This window comes from Panulirus ornatus, chromosome 58 (assembly GCF_036320965.1).
Source record: "Panulirus ornatus isolate Po-2019 chromosome 58, ASM3632096v1, whole genome shotgun sequence".
NCBI lineage: Eukaryota > Metazoa > Arthropoda > Malacostraca > Decapoda > Palinuridae > Panulirus > Panulirus ornatus.
Window position 1 is genome coordinate 17751434 of NC_092281.1, and position 20785 is coordinate 17772218.

Consider the following 20785-nt stretch of genomic DNA (forward strand, 5'->3'; position numbering starts at 1 on the left):
CGCACACACGCTCCCTTGGCTTTATTCCCTTCGACAAACGGCGCCTCCGCCACCAACCTTCCAAATGCCAATACAAAACACAACACTTTCGGTAACATGTACTTCCAGAACAACTTCACCAGCCCGACACCGTCTGGAGGGTGGAAGTACGTACGTGTCTCCACACACGCCAAGTATTCCGCTAACACCACACACACACACACACACACACACACACACACACACGCTTGGCTCCGAGCTGCTCTATCACGTACCGGGCTACACAGGTTAGTTGCTCTCATTAACTCCCTGAGCATGACAACATTACGACCCGTGGTTATGGTGGCGTCACATCTGACCAGGTGAAAAAAAAAAAAAGTCCCGGCAACCCAACCCAAGGGTCGTACAGTTGTGGTAGAGTCGTACCGTCGTGGTCAAGGGGGCTAAGTACAGATTGAAAATGACAGATCCAGTGTTGGTTGTACCCCAATTATCTGGTACAATCAACTGCTTCCTCGTGGGATGTAAGAGATACATAGTTCTCTTGTGTTTAACTTCTTTTATCTAACTTTCTAATCTGATCAATTTAAGGTGCTAATGTATTTTTCTTTCTTATCTAACTTTCTAATTCAATCTAGGAAAGGTAGAAGTGAATTCTGGCGAGGCGAACATACAACTTTGTTTCTTAGTGTTACACGTATATATATTTCATATCATTATCTAATCGTAATTCATTTTCAAATTACATGTGCACTGATCCAGGTATGTTCCAGTTTTCGTACAAAGACACACCATAACAAGTACTCTTGTGATCCACCTAAGATCTAAACAAGTGTACACAGTGTACAGGCTTAACGCTTCCACAAACAGTCGAATGAAAAAAAAAAAAAAAAAAAATAAATATATATATATATATATATATATATATATATATATATATATATATATATATATATACATATATATATATATATATATATATATAATGGACGTCTCTCAAACATTACCTTCGTGATGGTCATATACCGTCCATAAAACAAACCCTGGGTTTATTTTTTTTCCCCCCCAAGTACGTCAAAACATCAATCAAGTCACTGAAGTCTTCAACAGTCTTCACGCTAGCAGACTGCGAGTCTCTCCACCTCTCAGCTTACTATCTACATAGACTGTGTCATATAGTGGGTGAAGGGCAACGCCCAGCTCCTGCAGGCTATGGCGGCCGGTCAACCAGGGGGACGTAATACGTGTCGTAAAAGTCCGGCTTAGTGCACCAAAATGCTGTAATTACGCGAAAATATTAAAGGAATTGTTATGAACAATCCAGGCCCGGCAGGGGGGAAAATGAGGACACCACGCTGTGAAAGTTCTGCATGTCAGCCATGAGTCTGCGCCGCCGAAGAGGAGGAAAAAAATAATTACCACACACACACACACACACACACTGTGTTTCTCAAGGAGCCACAAGACTGGAAACGCTGCACAACCTCGAGACGCAGGCGGCACGGGGTCAGGGCTGTGGAGCGTCGCAGCGGTTCATCGACTTGGTTATGTCCCCCCAACGAACGAGCCAAGCAAAATCAGTCTACTTCAGCCCCACCCATTTCTCACCTTTACTAACCCACCACTAACCTGTGCTTCCTCACCACTATGAGTGGCTTATCCCTGACCTGTCTTCTCTCCACCTCGTGTGCCACCTTGCACCTAAACGCTCAGTTTAACACCGAAATGTTCTCTGCATTTTGAATAAATCTAATGTTTATGGCATTACTTAAAGTGCGAGTAAAATACTCCTCAGCAAAGACATTTCCACACTCTTCTTTTACAACCGGGATTCAACGCAAATGCAACTCACACTCACTTTTACTCACAACTGGGACTTGTGAGACTAACACCACGTACAGTCTGGATGGTTCCTGCATACAGACTCTCAGGCCTTCCCCAACACCAATGGCACCACACACACCAGCTGTAAGTGCCATGTACTATAAACACAGGCGCAGGATTTATGATACGCTGGACATGAGCAATCACGCAAGAGTCAATACAAGCAGTTGTCGGTATCTCTATCACAAACACCATCACCAGTGTGTGTATACATATCCTGTCCATAACGTCTCAACCAGGAATACTTTTAAATTATAGCCCGTCTGCCATCAACACTTCCAGTGTGTAGGCTGTTTGCAATCAACTTTTCCAGTGTTTTTGTTAAAAATCTATATTTTCTAATCCATTTCTCGACAGCCATCAATATACCCAGTCTGAATCCCGTTAGCCATCAATATATATTCCCAGTCCGTATCTCGTTAACCATCAATATTCCCAGTCCATACGTCGTCATCCAACAATATTCTTAGTCCCGTAACTCGCTATGTCACAGTCATTCTCAGTCTGTATCTCGTCAGCCATCGACATTGTGTCTACGTATGTCCTGTTAACCAAAGTATATTTCCAATCTATACCCAGTTATCCAAGTTCACCAATATTTCCGGTCTGAGTAATAACAATAATAATAATAATAATAATGATAAAAATGGTAATGTATCTCTAACCTGTTATATCAACCATAGAAATTTCCGCAGAGTCTCATATTAACCGCAGTCTCTACCCAGTTAACCATCAACAATTCCACGTAGTGTCCACGTAACCTGAAACATTTCTGAAGTCTGCGTCCCTTTAACTGACGCTCTGCATTCCGCTCCACCACACGGTGCGACCCTCAAGCGCGACGGTACGTACGACCTTTAAGCACGACGGGTACGCCACCGCAAAGCACGACGGTACGACCCTCGAGTATGAAAAGTACGACCTTTAGGTATGACAGCCCGGCCTGTTGTGACCTGACCTTTAGCAGCCATCATATCCAAGGGTCGTACTGATGTCCATAACGAGTTAAAGACTTATGGTACGAGGCACGGGGAGGTCAACAGAGGTCAGGAGCAACTGGATAACTTGCAAGGCGCTCTATTGCATGCATGACAAGGTCAAGCGTTGCTGGGCAGGCATCGCCAGGTTTGCAAATCGTAAGATGTAGTTTTAATAGATGTGAAATCTGTGTCATCTTACATAAACACTGATGCAAAATGCATGGTGAAGCTCTCTCGTATATGAAACTCGTAGCAACACGAATGCTACATGCAAATTTCTTTTTTTTTCTCTCAAACAAAAACCTCACATGCGAAATGCACAACGCAGCTCTTCAATGGGTGAAATTCGTGTTATTCTCGACACAGACCCACATGAATGATGCATGCTGCACCTCCTCAAGATGTAAAACACGCACCGCTTTACATACAACCAACGCAGAAGTGAAAATACTTAATGATATGCGGACAACGAAATGGTGAAATGCATAAAGAGATAAAACTTAACCATCCGGTGAAGAATCTATAGGATATGAGATGCACGCATCTGGGCCTCATTCTCAGGGAAGGACAGTGATGAAGGCAGAGTAGGTGAGAGATGAATGAAGGGATGCAGGGGAGAACCAGGCCTCGAACTGACTGACGGGACCGACCCGATGGATGAGGTGTTAAGGCCTGCTGGAGAGGACGACGAATCCATGACAAGTTAACTGATCGCTGAGTGTGGGTGGCACGAAGAGTTCTATGCCACGGGACGAAGGGAAACACAAGTCTATGCGGAACGACTCAAAGTCTTGCAAAGCTAATCATAAAGTCTAGTTCATGGGATGAAATATACTCGCGCACTTTACGAACGTACTGCGGGGGACTGGACACCAATATATCGTCCTGGACACCACGACATAGCATTGGACACCAAGATATCACCACCCTGGACACTATGATATCGCCCAGCGCACCATAATATCACTCCGAACACCAAGATATCGCTCTGACCACCATGATATCGCCTAGGACACAAGCTACCGCCAATGTAGAACAACACAACTGGGCATTCATAAGATGGAAATGTACACACGAGTGTTCGTCCGTGGATGGAAAGGAGACGAATGCATGCCTGCCTCCGTGTGTGTCAGGGGCAAGGAGGCATGGTTGGAGGACGACCGAACTGCGAGAGAGAGAGAGGGAGAGAGAGAGAGAGAGAGAGAGAGAGAGAGAGAGAGAGAGAGAGAGAGAGAGAGAGAATGTGTGTGTGTGTGTGTGTGTGTGTGTGTGTGTGTGTGTGTGTGTGTGTGTGTGTGTGTGTGTAACTATGGGGTCTGGCTGAGTTGGGGAAGGAGTGGTGGCGGAGGACTGGGATACAGTGGTAGTGTTGGCCGAGGGTGGTGGGGGGGTTGTGGTGGGGGTAGACATCTGGTTGTGTTTATGAACACCTCCCCCCGACCCCCCAAGCCCTCTTCCTCCTCCACCTCCGGACACTCATCTCACAGCACAATACAATACTGAAGGACTACACAGAAAAACCTTCCTTTCATCACTAATTTAGAGTGAAACAATGTCGTGAGAGAGAGAGAGAGAGAGAGAGAGAGAGAGAGAGAGAGAGAGAGAGAGAGAGAGAGAGAGAGAGAGAGAGAGAGAGAGAGAGAGAGAGCAACTGTCAGAATACAAGACAAAGGCGTGAAAAACAGTAACAATCAACAGGGAAAAACACTACGCTCCATGAAGGGGGTAATGCTTCCGTTCTAGCCACGCTGTGAGGAGTGTGTCTATCTCAACACAGTGCCACCAACACCATGTCTCTCTATCTCAACACTGCAGTACCACCACCACCACGTCTCTCTATCTCAACACTGCAGTACCACCACCACCATGTCTCTCTACCTCAACACTGCAGTACCACCATCCATGTCGTGTACATTACCAATGTGAGTCACTGTTAATCACCCAGCAGATGAGGTGACCAGTCAGAGAGCATCAGGTCTTATGTATCTGGCTCTGACACGTACGTAGTCCTCCAGGAGATAACCTCTCGACAGACCAGCCAGTCTACTGTTATCTGTCTTTCCCCATGTACCGTCCTCCAGTACATAACCTCAGCACAAACTGGCCAACCTACTGTGATCTGTCTTCACCCAGGTACTGTCCTCCAGACCATAACCTCGACCGAGACCAGCTAATGTACTGTCATCAGGGCTTTCCCATACACTTGCCCTCGAGTAGCTAAATCCTCGACGAAGACCAGGACATCTCCCGCACTCTCACCTTCCCATGTACTGGTGAAAAAGGGGGAGAGGTGGACTGGAGTAGTACACAAGGCATGGTGAACAAAGGAAGGTGGGCAGTATAACGGGCTGACAGATCTGGGTCACGTATGTTGACGCCCTCACACGGTGACTACGAACAAGGGGCGTAATGTGTTTCATGGTACAGGATGCTCCCGTCCGCACTTACATTACACACGCAACCTAAATAGTCTCTCTCTCTCTCTCTCTCTCTCTCTCTCTCTCTCTCTCTCTCTCTCTCTCTCTCTCTCTCTCTCTCTCTCTCTCACACACACACACCTGAACAGACGTAACCAGCTGTCAACTAAGGCCCGCGGAATGCATCAGGCGTCACACATGATGTACGGGGAGTAACACTAAAGCTCGTACACACTACACTGTGACCTGGATGTGCATAATGCACCCTGTCCACACAAGCTGACGAAGATTGAGGGCGAATGTAAAGTTGGACAGGGAAATGATTTTACAGATCTACGGAGGTAAAAAGTCAAGGTTCTTGATGTACTGTGGGAAGGGTCAAGGAATGCAGAAGACAAAAAACTTTCACAAAGCCTACATGAAGAAGTGTATAGCGATTCTTCCAGTGAGTAAGTAGGAGGAAAATGCAGTGGAATGCTGGCACAACTATCGAAAAGGTTAAGCCTACAGTGTTTTACACTAACAAAGATGGTGTATTTTCAATGGGTATTGCATGATGAGCCTGAAAGCGAAATAATGTGTAATGAGTGTCATTACAGAAGCAAAGTTGAACAAGATAATAATGATCAAGCCAAGTCGCTTCCTAGAAAGTACAGAGGACACAGGAGCAATACGTGGAGCGGAGGAGGGCGAGCGCGGTACTGGTAAGATATACAATGTAGTAAGGCACGTGGGTCTACTGAATCAATCAATATACCGGAGGTTATAATAGAATATATGTGATTTCTAAACGTTGCAGCAGCAGACAGATGAATGGCTCCTGCGGTTGTAATATACAACCCTGGTGGGAGTAACTGTAAAATGAGACAGGCGGAGGAGAGGAGTGTGGGGTGGCGGTTAATACGGATGTCCGTGACTTCATTCTCTCTGCAGGAAACTAACCAATCGTTACGAGAAGCTGAAAATAGTGCAATTGTCTTCCTGCAAAACAAAACGGGGGGAAAAAAGGGGGGGGGGATTTTACCATTTGCGAAACTGAATAGACTAATTGATATGGATAGTTTTTCAAAGCTGAGTCTGAAAGGACTGGGACGCCTTAAGCATTAACTTCAAACTGTGGCAAGGGATGAGGAACTCGCCTAATGTGTAGTGTGCGCAAGGAAGTTAAACATTTCTGACACGAGACGCGTCCAATGCATACATATGTCTTGAGAGACGAGGACAGTAAGAGAAAGCGAACTTCCTTCACCCCCTTGGTCGCCATCAGGTATAGCACCGCTGCTAACTAAATAATTGCGTACTGTGGACGCACCCGCATGTCCGTCCACCCTGGCCACGTTTGTCGGGGGTCATGATACCACGCCTAAACCACCCCAACGCCTTCCGAACACACCAAACCAGGAAGACAAATCTCTGCACACCACTGATAATGTCTCCTCCCACCTACCTACCTACTTCCCTCCCTCCCTCCCTCCATCACTGTCAAGGTTACGCCATTATCAATCACCCTCCTCCGGAAACCCTTCCCCTCCCCCTTCACTGTCGCCAAGGTCTCCTACGAGTTAATCATCCCCCAGAAACCCCTTCCTTCACGTATGTCAAGGTCATCGTAATTAATTACCCCAGGAAACTCCCTCCTCCCCCTCCCCATTCGCTAATGTCAAGGTCATTTAAAAGTTAATCACCCCTGGAAACCCGTGGGGGAGGGGTGTGGGGATTAATATATACGTACACGAAATCACCGATCACGCGCCTCGGAGGCGTGAGCCTCGCTAGATCTGGGCGAACTGCTTCTGGTCGAGGTGGGATATATTGAAGCGCTCATCAACATGTGTGTATAAAACGTAACATGACCGTATGTCTACCAGTGGCTGAAAAGTGAACTCTGATGTAAAAAACGTGAGCCGAGTGTAGACCCGCACTCGAACATGGAGATGGACGCACACTGGTAACAGGGTAAGATCTTCCTCTCCTTCGTATGAATGTGAACTAATCAGATCATAATAACCAGCAGGAGCAATGGCAGCAAGCATACGATACACGCTGGATCGTCGACAATACCGTGGGTGATGCATAACCCAGTATTTCCTGCCGTGAAGTCGCTACCTTATATTTCTCGTACCTTTATCAACAACTACTTAGCTAACGGGGACAGAAATATCCTCTCACTGATCTACTGATCATACGCACGTACGTACTGGCTGCAACACGAACATACGAAACGTCGAGAGAGGGACATGCTGTATCTAGGGCACACATCCCTTTATTCACAACTCAGGACGGGATATACCTAGTGAACATATCCCTATCCCCAAGCCAGGGGCGGGTCAAACGGCATATGGGCACAGGATGACCATGGGTGCCAGCTAAATGTGCCTGGGATACCGGCACACATCATAACGGCACAGGTGCTTATTCCAGGCTACGGTCGGGATATACGGTGTACATGATACACATATCGCTCTCCCCAGATATGGGTGGGATAACTGGTTTAAGATACACAGCCAAGGGCAGGATAAACGGTATATGGTCCACAATCCTTCACTCCAGCTCTGAGCAGGATGTGTCTACTGTATGGTCCTCTGTTCACACAACTCTGGTGCGGTATACCGAGTATATGGTGACCAAAGCCCTACTCAAAGTTCTGGAGGGAACACATCCGGTGCACACACCCTAGTCACAGCTTAGGGTGGGGCATATCTGGTACACAGACCCCCTATTCACAGCTCAAGGAGGGATATATCTGGTACACAGACCCCCTATTCACAGCTCAGGGTGGGATATATCTGGTACACAGACCCCCTATTCACAGCTCAAAGAGGGATATATCTGGTACACAGACCCCCTATTCACAGCTCAGGGTGGAGTATATCTGGTACACAGAACCCCTATTCACAGCTCAAGGAGGGATATATCTGGTACACAGACCCCCTATTCACAGCTCAGGGTGGGGCATATCTGGTACACAGACCCCCTATTCACAGCTCAGGGTGGGGTATATCTGGTACACAGACCCCCTATTCACAGCTCAGGGTGGGATATATCTGGTACACAGACCCCCTATTCACAGCTCAGGGTGGGGTATATCTGGTACACAGACCCCCTATTCACAGCTCAGGGTGGGATATATCTGGTACACAGACCCCTTATTCACAGCTCAGGGTGGGATATATCTGGTACACAAACCCCTTATTCACAGCTCAGGGTGGGATATATCTGGTACACAGAACCCCTATTCTCAGTGAGCTAAGGAACTACCCGTGTGTTCTTGGAAAGGCTTCAACATAAACAAACCCCACACGTCACTCCGCACACCAACTTTCAGCTTCCCACAGATTCTCAAAATCAATCTTAATTCTACCGGGAAAGGGGGGTGGGGGGGAAGAAGAAGATTACGAAATGTAATCGAATATAACCCTAAAATATCTGACTGGCTCTTTAGAGTGATTACACTTAAGACGACGGAAGATATGGGGAGAGCGTAATAAAACCTACGGGACCATAATCCTGGCTCGGGGGCCAAAACATCCCATGTTAAATCACGCGTCTATTTTTACATTCAGTATTTATGTTTCTCCCAGGCGGCCCCGAGGAATGATGGATAAAGGCGTTACACGAGTCCCTGTGGTGTGGTCATGAACTGCCTGATGAACCGGCGATGAGTTCATGGTTACCCCCTACATCCTGCCCAACACACACACACACACACACACACACACACACACACACAAGGATGCTTTTGACGATATGTTTGTTTACTAGTCGGAAAGCCAGCTGTGACCTCATGTCATCATAACCAAAGGTCGAATCCTCGTGCTCCAGGCCCGTACCGTCGTGCTCCTGGCCCGTACCGTCGTGCTCCAGGCCAGTACCGTCGTGCTCCTGGACCGTACCGTCGTACTCCAGGCCCGTACCGTCGTACTCCAGGCCCGTATCGTTGTACTCCTGGACCGTACCGTCGTACTCCAGGCCCGTATCGTCGTACTCCTGGACCGTACCGTCGTGCTCCAGGCCCGTACCGTCGTACTCCAGGCACGTACCGTCGTGCTCCAGGCCAGTACCGTCGTACTCCTGGACCGTACCGTCGTGCTCCAAGCACGTACCGTCGTACTCCAGGCCAGTACCGTTGTGCTCCAGACACGTACCGTCGTACTCCTGGCCAGTACCGTTGTGCTCCAGACACGTACCGTCGTACTCCAAACAAGTATCGTCGTGCTCAAGGTGGTTAGCTCATAACATGGCGTGCACAAGAGTCTGCGTTGTCAGGCGGGCGACAGTAAACATGGACACAACACATGCGTGACAAGATAAATACACAAGAGTTACCAGCAACCACAAGCCGGTAGCAGACCATGCTTCCACCCTCAGACCAGCCCGGTCCCCCGCCAACCATGCAACTGGGTGAGAGAGAGAGAGAGAGAGAGAGAGAGAGAGAGAGAGAGAGAGAGAGAGAGAGAGAGAGAGAGAGAGAGAGAGAGAGAAGAGAAGAGAAGAGAAGAGAAGAGAGACCATACCTTTAAAGAAACTTTTTTGACAAATAATGAATAAAGAAGGCTATGTGGTGAGAGAGAGAGAGAGAGAGAGAGAGAGAGAGAGAGAGAGAGAGAGAGAGAGAGAGAGAGAGAGAGACGTATGGATGACAGGCTTTAAGGACGATGTCACAGCCGTGCAGAACGTGGCTGTGAACGTGTCGGGTCGGCCAGGCAGACGCACAACAGAAATGACAACAAGCAGAGGTACACCGCGGGGGGACGATGATGACGGATACAGCCGGGGGAACCAACGAGGTCTCGGGGGTTTCTCACATGAAGATGCACGTGAAGTACCGTGTAAATGGGGAGGCGATGTGAGTGGAGACGTCGCCTGACCAATCAATGAAATGTGTACATTGAAGAGCAAAGGAGCAATTACGTACGCAGATATGGAACCAAACCTTCACTCAAAAACCTACTGAGCCTGAGAACGAAGATGTAAGAGTGCTTCAGGAGGTTGCAATGGATGATTCATTTATACACAATGTGTGTGTGTGTGTGTGTGTGTGTGTGTGTGTGTGTGTGTGTGCTCGCGATCGTACTTACGAGACGCTGAGGCTAACCTACATATGAATATTCATATGTCCGTGACTAGTGTTTCCTTAAGCTGTATACACATGAACCCCCCCACGATTTATTGTGCTGCCAGATATACTAGGCATGTGATATGCCGTGTCGCGAGGCCATATACCACAGTGTGTTCTACTTTGCAGCGCGACGTATGTCATCTGTCTCGCCGTGTCATGAGGTCACACCGCAGTGTGCTCTACTGCACTGTGAGGCATATATCACCTGCCTTGCTGCTGTGTCGCGAGTTAACATGACTGATAGCCCAACGGTGCGGCGAGTTCACTGCACAGGACGCGGTCTTAACGAGCCGTTTTAAGTTCTCACACTGACAAAACCCGATCTGTTAAGTCACTCGGCTCACACAACCAAGTGTGTCAAGTTCAGACAACAGACTGATGCGTCATGACCCAATTGTAGGTGGAAGTGATCCTGACTACGTCGTCACCAGCCCTCACAACAACAACTCACTCACTCACTCACTTGGCAAGCAGGCAGGCAGGCAGCTTAGGACTCATGAGAACAATGAGGCCAAGCTCACTCACAGGCTGGTCAAATGTCAGGCATGTTTAGTTAATTATCCCTCACCACCTCCATGCCAGGGGTCGTGGCTTGTTTACTTCCCACCTCTCTCTGACAAACTACCGAGGATTGTATGTATCTAAGCCTGCGGCTGTGAAGGAGTGTGGTCGTACCTACAGCTGGAATACAACACCAACCATGTCTTCAACTGAAATACACTTTCAGGTACGTCTTTAACAGTAATACAACACCAACTACATCTTCAGCTGCAATAAATACACTTTCAGATACCTCATTCACTGCAATAAAACATCAGCCACTTCTTCAAGGGCAATACACTCATCTGCTACTCATTAACTGTAATAAAACACCAACCACATCCTCAACTGTAATACACTTTAAAGTTACGTCTTTAACACACTTATCAGGTAAGTCTTTAACTACGATACTTCATAACAGCGTCTGAAGCTGTACTGCACGTCATCCTATACGGCAAAACAACATCCACATCATAAACCACTCTTTATTTTTCAATCACGCCTCCACCTTAAGCTACTCAATCATAAACCACGTCTCAAACCACATATATCACTAACCACATCTACTGTCTCATCGCGTTATAACAAACTCTTTCACTGTACTACAGTACATTACAACCAAGATCGTATTTTTTTTTTCATAACCTCGTTTGAGACTACTTTAGTAGATTTACGTCCTGAACTATATGACATTCAATTACATATTCACCTTCATCACATTTAGAGATCACCTTAACTTTTCTCCTTTTTTTTTTTTCTTCTTAAGTTGGAGCCTCTCGTTAGAGAGCGAAGTTAACAACGAGACTGCCAACCATTATAAATGTAACGGTAAAATCACCTCTCGAAATGTCGCATTTACTTTGGAACTGTCACATGAACAACACTGGCTCATGAAATGTAGACCATCCCAAACTACCTATTGTACTGCATCACGTTCAAATTGCCTTGAACTACCACCCCTCCACGCTAACTCTTGAGCTGCAAAACACATCCAAAGTGCCTCCTAAACTTTTAAGATACGTACATATATCTGGTGTACGCTTGAGGTGGCTGGGGGAAGCTGCCCCTACAGACCAGGCTGGGGGGCCGCCTAGGCTGCTAGGCTGGGTAGAGTTGGTCGACCAAAAGTGTTGAAAGCCGCATCCCGCTCACCCAGGAAGCTCCTACAGCTTGGCAGGTCAGGTAAGCTATGTAAAGACTTGTCTATAGCACTCTGCTACCTCTCCACAGGACATTCCATGACGTTTCTCAAGATTCATGGCAAGGTGTTGAAGACTCCGGGCGCCCCCAGATGTATAAGGTGTTCTCTCTCCTTGTGCACATCGCACCTCTGGTTTTCAAGGGTAGCGTTTTATAAAGCGTCTTCCATGCCTGTCGTGCCACTGGGATACAACCACTTTATCCTGGGATCGAACACAACAAGTGCTAGATCAAGTCCTCTCAACTCGAGAATACGCAACCGGCTCAAACTCCGCCTCTTTGTCAGATTCAACAGTTCCGCAGATAAACACCAGGGTAACAAAAGTTTCCGCGCTGAATAATACACAAAACTACAACATTCTAAGTTTTGGGTGATTTTCCCTCCATCTTGCAACGGAGTCGCACACACCGCTGGAGAGCGTGGCCTTGAGGTTTAGGTTTTCCTTTCCCAGTGAAGTCAGGGACAACTATACCTACCAATACCTCATCTATCTGGTACCTCTGAGATCTACGATCGTTTAATGCATCAGCAACTCAAGCTCAAGACACGCCAGTATAGCAACAGAAGAAAAATAAACATGAAAATGGCCCAACTGGACCTTTTCTGATGCACGACATATGCACATATACACAGCTTATAATACTGTGTTTATACCTTAGTATTCTGTACAGCACTGAGACAATATACACATGACATGCGCAAGAGCGGAGGGGACGATCGCATAAGAACAATTGTGGCGACAGAAAAATATCCAGCATCTCTTAAAGAATAAAATGATTACGTAAATATAAAAGGTAAATTCAATAAAAACTCTAACCATATATACATATATATATATATATATATATATATATATATATATATATATATATATATATATATATATACGTTTACTTAATACACTATTTCTTGCTGGGTCTCCACAATTTTACATTCTTGAAGACATCTCTTAAAAACACGATACTTCACGACGTGTACACCGTCACCAGCTTCAAAAACCAAGTCCTCAGACAAGAGACGAGGGCCATGTCCTCAGGTCAGTGACCTCAACAACCTGTTTCCTCACACACTGGTCACCAGGACCTTACAACCGCTCCAAGTGCCCTTCACGAACACGTGTGCAAATACCCCTTGCGCCAGGGCAGACGTGGCCGATGTTTCTGGTACAATGTCTTGCTGTACAGCTTTTCACTGATGCAGCCGGGCTGGGGTACTTGCTGTGATCTCTCACTGTAAAAGCTCTCTTCACCTGTCTCGAGGTGAAGTTATTGGCACAGTCTCTTCAATGGAAAACTTCTCACTTCCCTGTCTCCCAGGAGGAGAAGTTCCTGACGTATCTCTCTCTCTCTCTCTCTCTCTCTCTCTCTCTCTCTCTCTCTCTCTCTCTCTCTCTCTCTCTCTCTCGCTGGGGCTGAAGTTCTCTGGCTGGGGGCCTTTTTCACTTTCCGTCTCCCCAGTCACATGGGGTTACAGTAGCGACCATCATGATGGTACTGTATCATTGCGGTGCTGAAATATGGCGCCCGATCAAATTCAAGTCCGAGGAGTGGAAACACCAAAAGGAGGAGGAGGAGGAGGAGGAAGAGGAGGAGGAGGAGGAGGAGGAGGAGGAGGAGGAGGAGGAGGAGGAGGAGGAGGAGGAGGAGGAGGAGAAGGAGGAGGAGGAGGGACCCCGTGTTTGTGGACCAAACCACAAGAAGGTGGTTCATTCTCGCAAGACACGCTGATCAATCGTGAGGCAAATTATAATCCAAGTTACAATAAATCACTTGACTGGTTCTACAAGGCATAGTCCGAACGACCAATCCAACGCTGACACGCACAGAAGTCCTGCCTCATGCACAGAGGAGGAACAAGAACACACAAAAAAAAAATTCCTTAGACGAGCGTTCATACATAAGGCATGAGGACCACGTCCAGAGTGGCGGGGAGAGAGAGGACTCGATGATCCAGCAGCCAACAACTGATGCCGCGGCAAAACACTTGATAAGACACATGCACGTCCGTAAATGCAGCTGCACGGGCAACTCTACCGTGGGGACGCTACCTCACTCACCATTACCCACCCTCGCTTCACAACTGGCTGCAGTATCGTCTTAAGATGCAATCTTTCATTGAACTACGTCGCATACACACACACACACACACACACACATATATATATATATATATATATATATATATATATATATATATATATATATATATATATATATATATATATATATATCATACAAACCTCCAACAGCCAGGATCGAACCTGGTTCGATCCTGGCTGTTGGAGGTTTGTATGTTCTATGAAGGTGCGCGTTCATATGCACTTTATTCGTATATATATATATATATATATATATATATATATATATATATATATATATATATATATATATATATATATATATCTGGGGATAGGGGAGAAACAATACTTCCCACTTATTCTGTGAGTGAAGTAAAAGACAACCAAAAGGGGGTGGGAGAGGAGGTGCGGAATATCATTCCCTCCTATTTTACTTTTCCAAAATAAGGAACAAAGAGGGGAGGTAAATAAGGAGTTTTCCTTCTGAGGCTCTGATCTGTTCTTGACGCTACCTCGCTAACGCAGGAAATAGCGAATCATAAATATATATATATATATATATATATATATATATATATATATATATATAGAGAGAGAGAGAGAGAGAGAGAGAGAGAGAGAGAGAGAGAGAGAGATTCACTGCGTGTCGTAAAAGACGACTACAGGGGACAGAAGCAGGGGGCTGAATCTCTCTAAAGTAAACCTCAATTTCTGAAAGAAGTCACAAAAGGAGAGAAGCCAAGCTCTCTTTCTTCGTCTGTTCTGTGGCGCTACCTCGCCAACGCGAATACGTCGATCAAGAATGAAAGATATTCACTTGGTCATAATCCCGCAAACTATTCCCAGGTGTCGATACCGTTCAGGTGCCTAGCCTACTCTGGGGGAGGGAAGGAGGGAGAGAGAGAGAGAGAGAGAGAGAGAGAGAGAGAGAGAGAGAGATGAGAATAAGCAGCCACCTTAGCCAGAGCTATAAATATCCTAGTGGGTCAACCCGGCTGGGACCAGTCGATACATCAACGAGACATTCAGCTGACGAGGAATGGTTTAATATCTTCAACGGGCGGCCCTCCACGTCTCCCGCCAGCAGCCGATACCACACGACTCAATTCTGCTCTGTACGCCAGTCATACACCTGCACAACTCACCTCTTACCCACCACTCTTACCGTCCTGCTGTTAAGGGATTGTCGTACCTACAACAACCCACACACACACACACCAGTGCCTGAGACGCAGCTTCCCTGTAGAGGGCAATGGTAGGAAATCTCTCTTTTTTTTTTTTTTTCTAAACAGCCTCGCCTCTACTCTCAGTTATACACTGCAGCAATTCCTGCCAACTTATTTCAAATCCGCTAAAAAATTTTTTCCACCTCGATTTTCCCCTCTGCCCTTTACCCTACCCTCTCCCGCTTCGTCCACTTAAAACAAACTCTCCACTTTCCTATGTATGTTTTCTGCGCGTCCAGCCTGCTTCAATACTCCCTGTGGATTCCCTGTCAATGACACGTTTTCAAAAGCAACCTCACGTCAATTTCGAGGTAAACAACCTTACGTCTTGGCATGAGTCTAAAATCTTGCGTCGTGTTCCACCAGTGAGGAGGAGCTGATGCTGCCCCGGCACGTGTGTGTATCATTAAACACCTAAGTCAGGTATGACAAACACATCCCCCCCCCCCCCGCACACCCACACCATCAACCACCCGCCACCCCACTCCGACCAGTGAACACAAGTCTGCCCCATCATCATCATCACCACATGTGCCGACCAAAAAAGTTACCCACCTCAATATTCACTCCTCCTCCTCTTCCTCCTCCTCTTCCTCCTCCTCCTCTTCCCCTGTCTCGCATCGACTGTTAAAATTACAAACATAACGGTGCACTTGGCTCTGGGCGCATTCAACCTCTTTATCAATTCTCCCAAGTCCGAGGGACACCAAGAGCGAGAGCTGACTGAAAAGTCCTGTCAGCCAAGACCTAAATGATAGGGTCATCATCCCGAGCCTCGGAGCGGCCACAGCAAGTGGGACTCTGCATGTCCCTTTCTTTCTTTCTTTCTTTCTTTCTTTCTCTTTTTCTTTCTTTCATTCTTTCTTTCTTTCTCTTTTTTTCTTTCATTCTTTCTTTCTTTCTTTCTCTTTTTCTTTCTTTCATTCTTTCTTTCTTTCTTTCTCTTTTTCTTTCTTTCATTCTTTCTTTCTTTCTCTTTTTCTTTCTTTCATTCTTTCTTTCTTTCTTTCATTCTTTTTCTTTCTTTCTCTCTTTTTCTTTTTCATTCTTTCTTTCTTTCTTTCATTCTTCCTTTCTTTCTTTCTTACTCTCCTTCCCCTTGTGGAAGAGTCAGACTTGCGATAATACACCAGTTTACAAGTCTATTCTTCACCACGTCGACGTCGGTCGCATCAAACTGGTTGAAGGGTCACTGAACTACAACTTACAACTATTACCAAAATTAACAGGGAGGAAACCACACATGACGCATGACGCTTATCTGCTGATCTTAATTACGACTCGCATCTGTTACCTACTCGCACAGCCATCAACCGTTGCTCCGCACGAAGTTTCGCGAAGGCAAACGCCATTCTAATTGGGTTTCAACGGCATCACAATATCACTTGGCCCATTTTAAGGCTTCACTCATCAGGAGTGGTAAACACACACACACACACACACACACACACACACACACACACACACACACACCGGAAAAAAGTGCTTTACAATAACTTTAATATAATTAACTTTAATATATTCAAGTTGAAGATCTTTTAACTCTCGGTTTCCATACAGTCACTATATGTAGTTTTTTAAAGTTCTCCAAAGTACCCAAGGATTTCTTTCTTTTCCCCCCACTCAAACCATCATGGTAGCAGCAGCAGCAGAGTTGAAACCTTATAAACCTTACAAACTTTTCACTTTTAGAGTAATTACTCGACTGAAGAGCTACCACTATCATTGAGTCATCATGCGTCTCGTTTTCCACGCTCAACATCCCTACTGAGATGGCCCAAGTCGTGCGAAATGTTCGTCTCCAAGTCCAATGGATCCAAATCCGGAAGGATAATAATTCGTGTGTTGTGGGGACATATGTACACCCACTACAACCTAGACGTCCGTCTGTTGTCGTAACATCTGTACTTCTAAATTCGACCTCCTTTCCTGACAAAGCCTGGGATTCCTTCCTACAAAGCAGAAAAAAAAAAAATCCTTGGGTTCAGAGACGATTGATCTCGTTGTCATTCCTTAATGAAACGTTTCCCCGCCACACACACACAAAAAAAAATGTTTTCATAAATTACTGTTGTAATAACATAACACCTTCAACTATCTCCCCCCAACAACCCCCCACTCCCCCTTTTCCAGGTCATGTCGTGACAGACCAGGTCGCGGCCGGCAGGGTCCCTGTGGCAGGGAGGCAGACCCTTCACACAATCCCACCCACCCCAACTTCCAGTCAACACACACAGACCTCCTCCACCAACCACAACTCCTCGGGTCGTTATGGCCACAACTTCAGAACATTCATCACAACTTTAACAACCCTCCAGACATCATACCCTCCAACTTTTCATATTAGTCACACCTTGGCAATTCTTCAGGTCACAATTTCGTGAGTTTTCTGGTCATTAAGAAATCCACGCCACGGGCGCAGGGCAATACATTCATCGTCCACACACACACATACAATGCACTTCTCACTCCCTCTTCAAATACATATACAAACTAAACCAAGCAAATATCATTATTTTCGATTCGTTGTACAAACTTTAAGTGTATGAAAAACTGGGTTTCTAAATAACCTGAGAGTTGGTGATTTAGACGAATTAAGTTTTGAGCTTCTTAGTAAAGTACTGAGTTAACTTTTGTACTCTTTAGTAAAGTACCGAATTAACTTTTAAACTCTTTAACAAAGTACTGATTTAACTTTTGTACTCTTTAACAAAGTAATGAATGAACTTCTGTGCTCTTTAATAAAGTAATGAATTGACCTTTATACTCTTTCACAAAGTACTGAATTAACATTTAAAGGATATACTGAGTTAACCTCCGTATACTTAATAAAGAAGCATCGAATTAACTTTTGTAGGAAATCCTGATATAAGTGCTGTACTCTTTTTAAGAATGTGCAAAGTGTCGTATTCCTTTGCGAGACACGTATAAGCTTAGATACCGCTAAAGTGGTGTTCAGTACTCCTAAAAACATCTAGCAACTCCCATCAGTAAAAATCTATGAAAGGGGAAGTATTTGTAGCGGCATCGTTCATCGCTAGACTGTCTACCCTCCAACAACTTCCTTTAATCGGAGTTTCGTTTATCATTTCTTCAAAATAATGTGACAAATTGCATTTCACCAACATCGCCCCTCATTGGTAATCTTATCAAACGTTGTGTAAGAAATGTATACATATATATAGTGATCGTAGTTCATCATTGTTAATAATCATGCATCGTGTGTCTTGCTTAATCATCAACATATGACAGATCATGAAATTCTACCTCCTGTAACAGTCTGGTCTCAATATGCCCGTTTTCAACCGACCTTAGTAATGTTAATATCGGTGTGTGTGTGTGTGTGTGTGTGTGTGTGTGTGTGTGTGTGTGTGTGTGTGTGTGTGTACCGGGTATCATGCACTATACTGATGAATGATGAAATAATAATTTCGTAATGGCAGCTAAAAGTGTCATAATAACCATTCGTTGATAACTCTGTAATCTTCGTAAATCTACTTTTCCATCACGTTTTTCCTCTCGATACGGTATATATTCCACATCCACTTTTTCGTAACATTGGGCATGCCTGGTTTTACGAAGTGTTTCAAAAGTGGAGGCGTTTTAATATACCGGTATTTACCATCTTCTTTCGCATTGATACAACACACTCAGGCGAAGGTGGAACCCTCAACCCTTTAGCCTTGAGGGTGACAAGTCTCTTACCTAACTGCAGGATACGACCTTGACAGTAATATAAACAACTGTGGGTAGTGAAGCGCAGCGTTCCGTACTACTGTATTACAAGTTTAGACACTTGTTACAGCCATGGTTGATGCTGTAATACAAAGGAGGTGCTACAAAATCGTTACATGGTCGCCTCACTGCTGCTATCATATTTAATAATGTTAACAGTGAAATGCAAATTTAGATTCATATTTTACCTTTCTTTTTACGTGATCACTATTCAGCAATATGAATTTCTTTAGCTGCTTGTGCTACATGTAAAACTCAACGTGTGGATTATAAACGGTCGTATAACATTTCATCTTATTTTTCCGTTTCTCAGTTCGTCTATTATCTTAAATCTCCATCACACACACACACACACACATATAATATATATATATATATATATATATATATATATATATATATATATATATATATATATATATATATATATATATATATCATCCCTGGGGATAGGGGAGAAAGAATACTTCCCACGTATTCCCTGCGTGTCGTACAAGGCGACTAAAAGGGGAGGGAGCGGGAGGTTGGAAATCCGCCCCCCTCGCTTTTTTTTTTTTTTTTTTTTTTCAAAAGAAGGAACAGAGAAGGGGGCCAGGTGAGGATATTCCCTCAACGGCCCAGTCCTCTGTTCTTAACGCTACCTCGCTAACACGGGAAATGGCGAATAGTTTGAAAGATATATATATATATATATATATATATATATATATATATATATATATATATATATATATATATATATATATATTTTGGGGTGCCTTTAGAAAGTTTATCAAAATGCTCACAAAAATAACATCAGTCTACCATTTCTCAAATTACATCATACATATCCTACCGTTATTCTACAATTCATATCCCCTACTCTGTGACGCCCATGATCCATGTCAGTTCATGTTCCACGGCAACACTGCAACTTGCAGGTGTCACATACTGAGGCACGTCCTCTTTCTCTCTCCCCATCAAGTGATAATTACCGGTGATACTGACCATGTTCAACACTGCGGAAAAAAAAAGGAATACATCATTTTTTTTTTTTCCATACGTGACCATCACTCCGCCACATAGTGCATAATGTTAGAAGAAAACTATATCCTGCGTGTACGATGACTCTCTGATGTCAACGTCAGAGAATGGACTCGTCCCCCCCCAACCCCCCCTATAGCATTACGTAAGTACTGCTCTTTTACAGAAACCTGTCTGTCGAAGCATTCGTGACCTTCGTATATCTTACAGACTTTCTTTCTACGTCTTGAAGAATTTTTCTCAAGTTCTCCCTCAACGCCAGCAGGAGACGACCCATTTCCCTTCAAGCCAGCGAGTCTTTCCCCTTTGTTTCCGTTTTCTTCATTATTAATCCTCTTCCGCCAGGTTTTTTTTGTTCTCTGCATTCACAGGACGACTACCCGCCTTGACGTCACGCATGAAAACGACGACCCAGTCACTCCAGTGACTGTAATATCTTTTCACAATCCTTTTCAAGGTGTTGTAGAAAGTTCCCTCTTGTGACACCTCTCTCTCTCTCTCTCTCTCTCTCTCTCTCTCTCTCTCTCTCTCTCTCTCTCTCTCTCTCTCTCTCTCTCCCCGTAACATTTGGTCTTTTCTATACAGATGAAATATAACACGCCAC

The 20785-nt window shown here is 45.1% G+C and overlaps 1 protein-coding gene across 4 annotated transcripts in view; it reads right to left on the minus strand.

Moving 5' to 3' along the window:
- Positions 1 to 20785, minus strand: part of LOC139766591 (serine/threonine-protein phosphatase 2B catalytic subunit 2-like) — a 401759-nt gene that overhangs the window by 191265 nt on the left and 189709 nt on the right. The gene's annotated exons all lie outside the window — the stretch shown is intronic.